The sequence below is a fragment of the Lontra canadensis genome, unplaced genomic scaffold (assembly GCF_010015895.1).
Source record: "Lontra canadensis isolate GAN:19392208 unplaced genomic scaffold, GSC_riverotter_1.0 scaffold2, whole genome shotgun sequence".
NCBI lineage: Eukaryota > Metazoa > Chordata > Mammalia > Carnivora > Mustelidae > Lontra > Lontra canadensis.
In genome coordinates, this window is record NW_022630996.1 from 19,437,083 (window position 1) to 19,452,129 (window position 15,047).

Consider the following 15,047-nt stretch of genomic DNA (forward strand, 5'->3'; position numbering starts at 1 on the left):
ATTTTTAGCACAACAATATGATCTGTTACAAAGTAACAGAAAGGTTACAGATCTACTCACTCTTTGAAATGTTCCAGGGCTTCCTATCTTCTTCAAAGGAAAAGTGAATGTCCTATGGGATTGAATCCCCTCCTTTACTTTTGCACCCTGTTCTCCTACTTAGCTCCCTCTTGCTCACTTTGCACTTGCCACCTGGGCCTCTTTGGTGTTTCTTCAAGACCTCAGAACACTTCCACCTCAGGACTTTGGTCTGGTTGTTGTTGTTTTTTTTGTTTGTTTTCTGCCTGGAGTGCTCCCCCAGGTGGTTCACCATGCCTACCACCTCACTTTCTTCAGGTCTTTGCCCACTGAATATCTCCTTCTCATTGAAGTCTTTCCTGACAATCCATTCAAACTTGTGTGCTTACCCTCTCTACCTCCTGCTCCTGTTGTTTCTTCCGCAGCATTTATTATCATCTGAAATACTATTTATTTTACTTAACTTTTTGACTCACCTTTCACTACTGTGGTGTAAACTCAATGGGGGCAGGAATTTTTGTTATTTTTCTTTGTTGCCATATCCCCAGCAGAACAGTGCCTGGCAAATAGTAGGACTCCAATAAAATGTATTAAATCATAAATGGATGGTACTGGATGCTGCGCTTGACTGGAATTACACGGCAGATGTGGTGAAACTACCAAGGCAGTTTCCCTTACAGTGTTTCCCTCCATATTCCAGTAGCATACTCTGTTACAAAACTCATCTCAATCCTCTGTCTCCTATGACATTTTTTTGGTTTCTTGAGGGTGTATCTGGTGGTTTTAATTTATATATATATATATTTTTAAGATTTTATTTATTTATTTGACAGAGATCACAGGCAGAGAGAGAGAGAAAGGAAGCAAGCTCCCTGCTGAGCAGAGAGCCCAATGTGGGGCTCGATCCTAGGACCCTGCGATCATGACCTGATCTGAAGGCAGAGGCTTTAAACTACTGAGCCACCCAGGAGCCCTAATTTTTATATTTTTATCACCTGGAGAAAGGGTGCATGAAACACATGTTGAATGAGTAAATATGAGAAAAGACAAAGGATATCTGGATGAACAGCAAAGACAGAGCCATGTCTGTGTTCTGGAAGACAGGAAACATGCCAGAAGATTGAGGGTCTAATATGCTCAACAATGGTGTCATGAGGATGTTGATGCCCCAAATTGTTCTCTGACTAAAAATGACATTCTGTGCTTCTCTGAAGCTAGTTTAGAAATGAACATTGTGGATAAGCTTGGTTGCTAAAGGAGTCAGGTAACAACAGCAAGTGAATTTAATTAAAAAAAAATATGATTTCAGCATATCTATATATCTATTTCTAGAGCTAGCTAGCTATAATATTCTGGCTTCTTGTTCCTGTCCATCAGTAATGTCCTTCACACACTTCAGTCACTTGCACACTTACACCTGGATATTCAAGTAGAGGCAGAGCTGGTTTTCAAGGTTAGCTTTAGTTGCCTTGTTTAGGCTCAAACTGATGGCTGCTTTCCGTATGTCATCATCACTGCTGTTGTCATTTACACATACCAGTCAGAATCCTTTTTACTTCTTTAGCAAATACTGAACATTTACCACATACTTGTCATGATAGGCGGTGGAGGGAGTACAACACAGCAATGAAGAAAAAAAACCAGATATGTGTCTGGCTTTTTAGAACTTACAGTGATTTCAAATTATGATAATTGCTACCATGATACTGAATGCAGTATTCTTTAAATCTAAAAAACCCCCCAAAACCTAAAACAGCTTTTTGGAGATATAATTCCCATACGATGAGTTTTGTCCTTTTGAAATCTACAATGCAGTATTTTTTAGTATAGTCACAGAGTTTTACAACCGTCACCAGATTTGAGAACATTTTGGCACCCCAAAAAGAAACTCCAGTACCCATAATCCATCACTACTTAGTCCCTACTCCCCCATCTCCTGGCATCTACTAAGCAAATTTGTACTTCAATGGATTTGTCTATTCTGGGTAGTTCATGTAAATGAACTATACTACCTGCTGTCTCTATTTTTGGCTTCTCTCAGTATCATGTTTTCAAGGTTCATTTATGTTGTAGTATATATCAGTACTTTATTTTTATTGCTGAATAATATTCCATTGTATGAATAGACCATATTTGTTTATCCGTTTATCAGTTGATGGACATTTGCATTGTTAATGCTTTTTCTCTGTTACAAATAATGCTGCTGTGAAACGCTCGTGGACAGGTTTTTGCGTGCCCATATGTTTTTATTTCTCTTGTGTATTTACCTAGGAGTGGAATTGCTGGACCACTGGTCATACTACTTTTTTAAATTGGAGGATAGTTGACATACAATAGCATATTATTTGGAGGCATACAACATAGTGATTTGACAATTATATACATTATGAAATGTAACTCTATGTTTAGCACTTTGAAAAACTGCCAAACTGTTTTCCAAAGTGGCTGCACTATTTTATAATCCCACCAACAGTATATGAAGGTTCCAATTCTTCTCCATCCTTGCTTGACATTTGCTGTTATCTGTCTTTTCTATTTTAACCCTCCCAGTTGTTATCTAGTGGTGTTTCATTGCAGTTTTTAGTTTGCATTTCCCTGATGGCGAGTAATACTGAGCATCTTTCGTGTGCTTATTGGCCGTTAAGAATACAATATTCTGAGGGGGTTTCTATATTCAGGAAAGGCCTTTTTGAAGCAAACTATTTTAATAGATTTGAAATGTAGGTAGAATTTAGCTGGGATAAACATGAAGGAAAAGATCCCCATTTTACGAGAACAACCATTACAAAGGTCCTGAGGTTCAAAGGCATTTTTAAAAGGACTGAAAGAAGTCACTGTGGCTGGACAGGTATGGCTTGAAAGGTTTCAAAAAGTCAGCAGGAAATGAAGAACACAAACTTTAGAAGATAGAATTCAGCAAATTAATTTCATTCACAGCATTTAGGGAAGACAACAGGTTTTTAAGCACAGAAGTGAAATAATCTGATTTATGGTAATAATACCTGATGTGCATAGCACTTACCATGTTCTGGGCTACCATTCTAAATGCTTTACATGTATTTACTACATCTGTGACCCTACAAGGTAGTATATTGCTGCTGCTACAAATTACCATACACTTAGTGGCTTAAAACAACATAGTTTATTATTTTACGGTTCTGGAGATCAGAAATCAGTTTCACTGGGCTAGATTCAAGGTGTCAGCAGGGCTGGGTTCTTTCTAGAGGCTCTGGGGAGCGTCCATTTCCTTGCCTATTTCTGCTTCTAGAAGTTGCCACATTCCTTGGCTTATGAACCTGCATCACTCTGACTGCTGCCCTGGTCTTCCCATCTCCTCCTCCCAGCCCTCCTGCCTCCCTTTTTAAAGGGCTTTTGTGATTACATAATCCAGGATAATCTTCCCATCTCAATATCCTTGATTTAATCCCACCTGTAAAGTCCTTTTGTTGTGTAAGGTAATATAGTCACAAGTGTCAGTGATTAGGATGGGGCATTTTCTGAGGGAAGATTAGTCTGGTTATTAATAGTATAAGGTATGTACTGTGATTTTCTACCTAGTAACTTGTTCATGGTCGCATAGATTAGTGACAGCACTAGGATTTAAACCAGAAATCTTATTCCAAAGATCACATCTTTAACCCCTAAACTGCCCTGCATCTCCCAGTTACTAGATTTTTACAAATGTATAAGTATTTCTTTTTTAATGGCACTGCTCTGTTGAACTCTCCATCAGAAAATGGTTAATCTAATTAATAAATAACCCTTCTATGTGCTTGTAGGTAAAGCTCAATATGCCTGGCTCATTTTAAACTTGTGGTTTATTCTTTTTTTGTTTTTATAAATGTTCTTCTAGCTGTCAACATTAGTGTCTTTGTTTGACCTTTCCCAAAAACTGGCCTAGTTCATGGAAAAATCTAGATGGTCAATTTCTGCCAGTTAGTACAGGAAAGAAAATTTGGCATTTGTGAGAATTAGTTGGTCCTAGCACGTAAACCGAATATACCAGTATATTTATTAGTATTCACAAATGAGTATAGTGAGGAAATGTCCAGGATATTTTTGTCACCTAAGGCCCCTTTAACTCCCTGAGACTCAATGTCAATTAAAAATTTTTGCCTCAGAGAGTCTAGTTGTTCAGAGGATTTAGTAGAGGGAAAAGTATATGATAATATATGAAAATAGGAGTGCTCATGCTTAATTCCTATATGGAGAGATAGCCTAACTATAACTTGACTCTTCAACCCTGATAGGTTAAACAACAGGAGCTCTAAAGTTTGCAGTTTCCTTAAGCTTCGTCAGTAAACTCATAAATTGAATAAAAAATGCAGCCTACGGTGTACTCTGGAGTTTAATATCTGAATTTATATGCCTTTAATAAATTGGTATTGGTAGAATAATAACTTTTGTCTTTTGGGGAAAAATTTTGCCTCAAATTTTCCTCATCTAATTTAGCCTTTCTATTATAATTATGTTACAAATAAATACAGCTTTTTATTGTTTTGGGGAAGCAAATATTGGAACCAACAAATATGCCCCTCATTAATACATGATGTCCTACAGCATATTGAAACAAGGCTTTGCTTTTTGAATTATTGATGAGAACTCTCTTAAGTTGCACATGTATTAAGTTGCATTTACAGCATTCTGAAAGTAACAATGTTTCATGAAATAAAACACATATCTTTATTATCAAGAATGTTGATCATACTCTAAGGAACTCTTTGTCTGTAAAGGAAAATTTGACCCTTGATAATTGCAAAGCTCATTTATATATATAAATTCACATCTTAACTCTTGCTAGTATGTAAAATGGTTTAAAGTCTGACTGAGACCTGGGGAAAAAAGGTTGATAGATGATGATAGAAGCTCATCTTAATTGTTTTATTTCAATTTTTTTTAAAGATTTTATTTATTTATTTGACAGAGATCACAAATAGGCAGAGAGGCAGGCAGAGAGAGAGGGAGGGAAGCAGGCTCCCTGCTGAGCAGAGAGCCGGACGACGACGTGGGGCTCGATCCCAGGACCCTGGGATCATGACCTGAGCCGAAGGCAGAGGCTTTAACCCACTGAGCCACCCAGTCACCCCTGTATTTCCATTTTTTAAATCACAATTTCTTTGTAAGCTCTGAAGGCCACACTAAGATGACATGCTATGTCGGGCCATCCTGTCTTGTCCCTTACTAAGACTCATGTGTGCGGGCGGGGTGGAGTTTGAGGGATTTCCTTCTCTCTTCTTAATCCTTCCTCTACGTTCATCTTATGCCCTAGTGGGGCACCATTCAGTGGGTTTTGTTGTTATGACACAAGCAGGGACTAAGAGTCTGGAGAACTGGGTTTCAGAATCAGCTTGGCCTAAAATTTGACCTTGGGCCAGTCACCTAGGCTTTGGGGGTGGAATTAGTCCACTGCATTACAAACTGGAGGAGCAGGACTGGGTGATACTGAATGTGTCTTTCTGCATCCAGAGTCTGCACCTTATTGGTGATATGCATTTCTAGGAATGAGTGAAGTGAAGGCACACTGATCCAGAGTGGACATGGCCCAGGTCGTTCCAGCTTAGCACAAGGTCCTTCCTGCTTAGTATCTCCAGGTGGGAAGCCTCTGCCGTTCACTGAGGTCCTGCCTCTTCCCAACTGAAGCCTGTGTTTTTTGGGTTTCCTTTGAACTGTCTTCCCCGATGCTGTCTGTTTCACTTCCAAACCAAATTTAAGCTCTGTTCCTAAACTCTCCTGATCACTGAAGAAAACAGTTTTTCATTTCTCAGGATGCAGAAAGTGGAATAAATTCTTTCATTCCTCTGCCTCCTACATGCACATCTACATGGGCCCCCATGGGGTCAGAAACCCTCTGTATTTCACTTTTGGCTTCTATTGTTGACTCTTCCCCTTTTCCCCTCCCTGCTTTTTTATGACTCCATGAGGGTTGTTTTTCTCTTTTCTCTCTCTTGCTATTCATTTTTTATATCAGCCAGTTAACAAAATCAAGTGTCTTGCCCTTTACAAATTAGCTAATTTGAGCTGCTTCTTCTCTAGAAAAGACATATTGGTGTGCTGACTACTAGCAGATTTAAGGGCTTAAAAAGGACCTATCCTCACTCATTTCTACACCTCAGCGATCAAATAAATATTTTACGGGTTTTTACTGTTGAGGTGATCCCAGATTGGGAGTAAGAGGATGAGTGGTCAAGTTATTTGTATTTCCTTAATGAATACTAATTAAACCTCTCATCTAAAATAGCAAAAGTATTAAGCCTTTTTATATAGAGTACCAGAAAAAATTGAAGTCCATTGAAGATACCATATGTTTTCTTAAAGTGAGGAACTTTGAGAGGACTAAAATGTATTGGTTTCTGCCATGAAATGTGGTCTCCGTTGTGTTCCAGTGGTAATTCATAAACATAACATTTGAAATAGAAAGAATATTCCTCTTCAATGAAAACCCATTTTGGCTACTTGGGAGATATATTCCAGACAGAACCTTGCTACAGAGTGGGCCCTTGAAACAGCAACATGAGCATTGCTCAGAAGCTTGCTAGAATTCAAAATTAAAGTCTTCACTCCTTGTCTAGTAAATCAGATTCTGCTTCTTACAGACATGCCCCAGGCAATTTTCATGCACATTCAAGTTTGATAAGCACTGCTCTAGGAAGTCTTAATATGATAAAAATCTAGAAAAAAAAATTCACATAGGTGTGAAAATATAAATACGTGTTTTTTATTAGGAGATTTTACAAATTTATAGGGAAAATTAAATTCATATTTGTATATAAAAATCACTCAGATTTATAAAATATCACAGTATTTTCATTAGAAATAATCCCAATTGTCTCTAGATAGAATTGAAATTCAGAGTTACAACTATTTGTGGGTTTTCACTTGACCAAAATATATGATAATAATTTCAAACAAAATATTACAGGTCCTTATACTTGAGAGAATGTAATATATAAGAAAATTCACTGCTATGAGTTGGTAAAGGTGACATAAGTAATGTAAGAAATACTATGTACCAAAACATCCCGCAGTTTAAAAGAAAGTTGTCTTTATCCTAACTTCATTTGTTTCTCTTACTGTGACCCCTCTTCCACTAAGGGTTTTCACAAAGGCTTAATCACACTGTTCTTTGTGTCTCTCACCTAATTATAATCACACTACCCTATTCAGCTAATTGTTTCAAAATAGAGTGCTGAAGCAAAGGCCTCAGGTGTATAGTTAAATGAGGTGTTAATTGGATGGCAGGTGCATTAACTTGGGAGTAAGAAAATCGAGGGAATGGTGGTGACAGACTCAGCTAGGAAGCCAAAGGGTCATTGTGCAGAGCAGCAACCCAGTTTGAGGACTCCCCACGACTGGGCTTCCCTTGGCCATACCCCCTGCCTATTCTGTTCAGACCAGTCCCGGTGGGGGTGTTTGCTGCTTTCTTTCATCTTCATTGCCTCTACCCCAAGCCTGCTGTATATCTTTGTATCCACCAGTTGTCAGAACCACTCCTTTATCACAAAATGGGTGTTTCTTTTTGTTTCCTACCCTCATCACTTAGCACACGCCCTGAAAAATTTCCCACTTAACTCTCCCTCTTTAAGGTACAAATGAGGATGAATTTTTGGCATGGTAGAAGGAAAGTGAATCAGAAATAGAGAGAGGTTTGGAAGAATCCAGAATGATGTCCTGGGCATCATAGTAACCTCTCAAAGCCAACCACATCTGTCTATCTACATCCGGTTACCTCATGTGGATATTCCATGTTGTTAAAGAGGACAGTACCCCAGATAAAACCAGGCTTTTCAAATATGGTTGTGATCCATCCCGGTGAAGATCACCTGGGGGACTATTAAGAATGCAGATTCTTGGATCTTACTTCAGTTATTCAGAATCAGAATCATTAAGGATGGACTGCAAAAAACATATTTTTAGAGAAAACGCCCATGTGGTTAATTTGAACAATGAACTAGTTACATCCTATATAAACAGGGCACTAGGCTCATTCAGTCCCTGCAAGTCTTATTTCTTTGTTTCTAGGAAAGCAAGCAACCAAACAGTGAAATTCCCACCTATTTCAGTGTATTAAAAAAAAAAAAAAAAGAATTTTTAGTATGGGAAAGATGGATGAAAATTGTGGAGGCCTTGTATTTTTTAAAATTCTCTATTATTGCTCAGCATGGGTTATCCTGGAGGACCTTTCATCAGTTAAATAAAAATATACTACAACCACTTAAATGCTTCTCTCTATAAGGATGGCTAACCTAACTGAAAGGTAATATGAAAGTAGGTTAGTGTCTGTGCCATCATCTTTTCATAGTAGTTCGTTCACACAAACATATATGGGATAGAGATAGTGATTATTCTGAAAAGAAGTTTCCTGAATTCATCTGCCATGATATATGCTAACTATGGGCTGCATAGAAACCATAAATGTCAACGAGACCACAGGAGAACATGAACAGTTGAGAGAAAATGAGAAAGATGATGAATGGGAGTTCCATCTGAGTAAGCAGTTGTAGATTCAATCGTTGTAACCTTTGGGGGCTAATTAGCAAGGTCCATAGGGCGAGGCTGGTGCAGTGAATGCCCCAGGATACTGAAAATATAATAAGGTTTTCTAATTTAAAAGGCAAGTCAGGTATTTAAAATAAGCTTACTTCTTTGGTTGGTCAGAAACACCATTTTGCTAATTAAACTGTCGATTCTTAAAACACCATTAGTAAATACTTAAAGTTAGTTGCATAAACCATATGAATTGCATATGCTAGAAAATCAGAAGTTATAGAAAACTGTCTATGATATTTATTCCCTTGGTACTCTTGAGAATTTTCAGTAAATGACAGGAAAAGTATATATAATACATTAAAACAATCTCTTATGGAGGTTTTGGTGTGTGTAACATAGAAACATTTTTAACAAGATCACTAAAGTGTTAACTATTTTCTATAAAAAGGAAGATGTTATAATATGGTCAATTAAGAGAAAAAAACTTTTATTACTGTTATTAGGAAGATTCAAAGAGCCTGTCACTGATTATTAACTGCTAGTTAAATGCCTTTTGCAAACTGTTTTCAAAATTTTAGCTGCCAGATTGAATTATGTTCTTTTGAGACTTGGAAAGAAAAATCATAGTGGTTTTCTAAAGGTTTTTTGACATAATTAAAAAACCATTTATATCAATCTATGTGTCATTCTTACAGGGTAAAATTGGTTGACCTTAGGAAAAAATTCACTTATTAGTCATTTCCTTTATGAAAGAATTCTAAAAGTGTATGTTTTAGCCACATTTATTTAGGTATATTCAAAGCAAACACTAGTTTGAGATGATTACGTTTATTACCTATGGCCAATAGCCTTGTAGACATCTGAACACCCATCGTTTTGTCTTATGTCAAATGTATGATTAGCCAAACTGCTTGTTATAATCAGTGTTCATACCAGGTCTCCCTCTGAGGCAAAAGTTTTCAAATGTGTATTTTACCCCCTATATCTTTATGCTATATTGGTTGATTATCTCTGCTCGTACCTAATAGATTGAATTTTCTAATCTTCAGTTGATTTGAGCTTTATTTTATCATTATGCAGAAAGTGTTGAGGTAGAAATGCTGCCTTTGAAATGCTGCTTCAAGTCAGTAGTTTTGAAATAACTCTTAAACTGTGCTCCATAACTTAATCAAAAATTTTCTTCTTTTTCTATTCTTTGTGTCTAGAAATTTTTTTTTGTTTTGTTTTTTGTTTCTTGAGAGAGAGAGAGAGAGAGAGAGAGCGCATTCACATAAGCAGGGGGAGGGACAGAGGGAGATGGAGAGAGCAAATCTTAGGCAGACTCCACACGCAGTACGGAGCCTGACTTGGGGCTCTGTCTCATGACCCTGAGATCATGAGATGGGCCCAAATCAAGACTTGGATGCTTAAAGGACTGAGCCACCCAGGCGCCCCAGTCTAGAAATGTTTGATAGATTGGGATAAGATATTAATTTATGGATGACTAAGCAATAGATGTCAAACAAAGATTGGGAATGAGTTACTAGGAAAGCTTAGGTGGCCACAGCTATCTTTACTAGCTAATTATTCCTCAACATAATTTTTTATGTTCATGTATAGTCTCATCCCACGTTTTCAGAAGACTCATTTTGCAACACCACAGTCTCTGGTGTGCCAAATGTTATGAGGATATGAAGCAACTGGAACGCATGAACACTGCTACAGGGAGTGTAAAATGGTACTGCCACTTTGGACAACAGCTTGATAGTTTCTTACAAAATTAAACATATAGTACCCAGCAATTCAACTCCACATACAAGAATTTATTCAGTACACAAGAAAATATGTCCAAAAAAAGAATTGTGCAAGAATGTTAATAGCCACTTCATTTATAACATCCAGCACCTGAAAACAACCCAAATCTCCATCACCAAGCAAACTGAGGTATGACTATATACAATAGCCTGCGGCTTCACAATAAGAAGAAACAAGTAAATGGATAAATGAATTGAAATATAACCATACAGTGGAATACTACTCAGCAATACAAAGAATAAGGAACTATTATGTGGATGGATCTGACAGACTTTATGTTGAATGATAGAAGCCAGAAACAAATAGTACATACTATAATATTCTGTTTACATGAAGACATGCAAGACTAATCTGAGGTGTTTGAAGTTAGAATAGTAATTGCCTTTGCTGGTGAGGAGGTGGTATGGAAATTATTAAAAATGGATACAAAGGAACTTTCTGGCGTGATGGAAATATTCCTTATCTAGATTGAGCAGGTGGTTGCCGGTGTACACAGTTTTTAATACTCAACTGTATCCTTAATATTTGTGCATTTACTGCATATAAATTATAATGCAATATAAAGACCTATATACATGCATAAATACATATGTGAATGTATGGATGGCTGAATGAATGAATGAATGAATGAATGAATGAAAATTATGGTCTCCGGCCTCAGAAAGTCTAGATTTAAATCTTTACAACTTCTACAACTTCCTGGCTGTGTGACCTTGAACAAGTTACTTTATTTCTCTGTACTTTTTTCCTTAAACTTAAGTTGGTAATATGAAGCAAGTTATTCTAAAGAGCATTGAAGAGTGCTAGGAACATAGTCATGCTTCAGTAATTCTTAGATATTATGACATTATTCTCCCTGTGACATGAAGACATCAATTTAACTATAGCCCAACACCCATGTTATGTTTCATGTATACTGTTTCCAGGTAGCGAGATGATTTATAGGACAACTACCATGGTGCACCTTCTTGTTACATAAGCGATTATTTTTTATTATAAAAATGAAGGTATTAAATGATCACTTGCCATTTTATTGTGTTGAGCACTTAGCTTGATCTGCCTACAGTTAACTGTTGTAATCTTAGCTGTCAGTGTACAAAAGCAATATAAAAGTTTAACTGAGACCATGAAAACTTTGGCTCCACATATTTACATAGTTTTACACTGAATTCCAAAATTCTTAGTTTGAAGAGTGCAGTGATGGACACTTGGAACAGTACAGAGAAAGCAACTAGTTTTCATAATTGAGATAATAGAATTAGTAGGGGTAAATATAACTAATTCACTGAGTAAAGCTTCCTTAAAAAACACCAGGAGGAAAAAAAAATCAGTAATTTAAATAATCCTTTCCTAAGATTTATCTGTTAGCTGGAAAGATCTTTAATTTCCTATTAAGAGATAAAATACCTAAGCCATTATGGATACTTGAGCCTGCCTGACCTTAATGCCTTCTATTTAGTACTGCATATGTGAGCAATAAGGAAGTCATCCTGTCATCTCCCAGGACAGCTATAGTCACAATGAATGACCGGGGGAAAAATTGGTTTCTCCCACTGAAGTCATTCATTACTTCCTATGATTTCTTGCTTTTAAGGCCACTGGAAAGTCATTGCTCACATTGTTGGCCCCTTAGGAGAGCAGTTAGAAAAGCAAAGCAATACTCACCTGGTAGCAATTTACAGTCACTGAGTCATAGAAAAGTGTTGCTTTTCCTTTATTAGATATAATTTCATCAGACTCCTTGTTTAAGGCCTTGTTTATTTGTGTAAGTGTATCTAGTTTTCTCTTATTCTTCTCAGAGGGATAGGATTCCATCTTCCCTTTAAGAAAAGGTTTAGATTCTTTGATGTCTAGAATTCTTTTTTTTTTCCTTGCCCTCAATCCTTGGCAGTCATTGATCTATTTTATCTATCTATCTATCTATCTATCTGCATTTATGCAGTGCCTGTTTGTATTAGACACTGTAATAAGCACCAGATATACTTTGTTTAATTCTCTTTTCTGCACACATTACTTTAATAACAGTAAAGCCATTTTTCTTAAGTATATAGACTAGTTGGACTTCCATAGCTCCTATCCCAGAAAGCCTTTTCCTGGTCATGGAGGTCATACACCAAGGACTCAAACTTTTAACATGTCCTATAGGCTATAATTTAATTACAAATGGCAGTTCCTAAAGTCTTGATATTTGTCCATCAAGTCTAGAACTGGAGTGAAGAGCTCATTTTGCACAGATGGAGCAAGTCTTCTACAAAAGGGCTGGCTGTGGGAACATGACTTTGGCCCCTGCAACCCTTCATTAAATTAATGTATCCAAACCATACCAAACTCCAGTAAGATTATATCAGCCCAAATTAACTTCCTTCACCAGCTGTCGGAAACGTCAGGATTTTCCTATAAATAGTTTTGACATCTCATTGGCAGATTCCTTCTTGGATGCAAATTTGAGGTGTCAGAGTGGATAATTAATCCTACTTGCCTTTGACTCTTAGGATATTGTTCAAAAGGCTTCTGCTGGGGCAAAATTGATAGAACAGCATTGAGGAGGAAATCGCTGTGCACTGGGAAAATGGGAGAAAAACACCCCATGTTTTGAATAGGCTTTTAAAATGGCATGGTAGTTGACTGCAACATTTTTATACAAATATTTGAAAACAAAATAAGAGTCATAATTTTATGCCTCTGCCAGGAACCTCTTGTAATGATGACCTTCTACTTAAAAAAGATATCAAAGCAACATTTCCCTCAGATGGCATCCTTAGAGTTAAACTGTAATTTGCACATCAGAATATGGGTGGAGAAAACATTTTTCCCTAGAAATTAAGGTTATACATTTTTCAATTTGGTATTTGAACATATTTCTTCTTCTTATCCTGTGTTCATTCATCTTTGGGGAATCATGAGAGAAATAGTCCTTTCCAATTCAATTTCAGCCTGTTTACAAAATATTGATGGTGAAGATAATCATGGAAGCAATAATAACTAAGTGTTATCAATTTAATCATCATAGCTGGCAATAAATTGTAATTGGACAGTTTCACCCTTGTTCTCTTAACAACCTCTAAAGGTTAAAAACTCATAATCCTGACTAACAAAGTGTCTTCTGTGTCCCAGATTTATATAACTCACACACATATGTAGTGGCCTCATTGTTTGGTCCATTTTGAGGGAATTCTGTGGTAATTTATATGGGAGAAGAAATGAAGGTTTTCTTCCAAGCTCCATGGAACACTTCCTGTAGCTGCTTCACTTGCCCTGTAGCTAAGGCTGGGTTTGTAAAGCATGAAAGAAAGGACACTATGTGAGGCCTGGAGTGAAGCATGAATGCCACTGACCCAGCAGCAGAAGCTAACTATAGAAGTACAGCCTTGGAAGTCAGGCTCCATGTATGTCCAGTTCTTGCTTCCAGTCAGAAAAGTGGAGGAAAATAATGGCTGGTACTCAAGAGTCAGCTAACACAGCACCATCGTTAAGATCTGTTTCCAGATTTTTGGTTCCAGTTCCAGACCTGCCAAAAGAAAGCGGATCTCCAAAGACCCCAACTACTAGGCTGGAGTTGGCACAGAAGTTAGGGACAGGATTATAGCTAGGAACTAGGACTGAATAAGGCCCGTAAATCTCACAACAGGTAAAACTGGTCTGATTAATTCTAATTATGTTAATTATAATCATGATCGGGACTCACAGAATGACAGTGACTCTGTTTTGTTTAATAATTATACTCTGTGATACACATGTTTTTAGGGAAAGAGTATGAAGGTAAACGAATGGATATCTCGTGCTTCACGAGGGTTTGCTAGCAGGTTGTGGGATGACTCCAGGTCTTTCAGTGGGAGAGTTTTACCTAAGAGATGCTGGGATGAGGAAGGTACACAGAAGGAGTCAGGAGACAGGGCATACAACTTTCAAAATCTGTAGTCCATGATGGACCCCAGCCCTGGAATGGAAGGTTTACTTCCTTAGGCTTTGAAGTAAAACTATTTTGAGAAATTTTTCCTTAATGTTACAGCTATTGGCTACATTTTAGAGATTCTCTGCATAAATGGGGAATAAGCTGTGGTTCCAACAAACCAACCAACAAAAATGTGCCGGATAAGATTTGAAGACTAGATTTTTCTTCTTTTGTAGAATCTGTGTTGTAGCCTATAGAACAGGATGGAGAGTAGGAAAAGTGCCCTGAGTAAAAGACAGAGGCTTTTTCCTGCAAGCATGAATCCCAGTTTTGCCAAAGGCGAAAAGGAGTGTAGGAATATGGACACACTTCAATTGCAATTCACAAATGCTAAGTTTTAAAAAATTATTGTTTGATAATATTTATGTCCTCAGCTATTTTTAAGTTGATGGTGCATGACTCTGAGGGAGTAGTAAAGTGCAAGACCACAAAATGCAAATATGCTCATGAAATTAAAACGTGGTTTTATGGTTTGCTTTTTTTTTTAACCTGTCTTTAAGGTGTAATTTGCTACCCAAGTAAACAGTTAATATATTTATGTGACATTTAAACTAAGGATAATGTAGGAATTTACTGGTTGTTCTTTCCCTTTCCAGATGAAAATTAATTGTATAACTCTGAAATATTTTATATAGTAATAGTTGGGATGATGGAACAGCTAACTGAATGATAAAGCTATCTCACTGAAATTCAGTTCTCTGTCCTGTGGCAGAAAAGGAGACATATTTGGCTCCTGGTGGAAAGTGCCACAATGTATCCTACTTAGACAGAGAAACTAAGCCTGTGCTGTAGATGG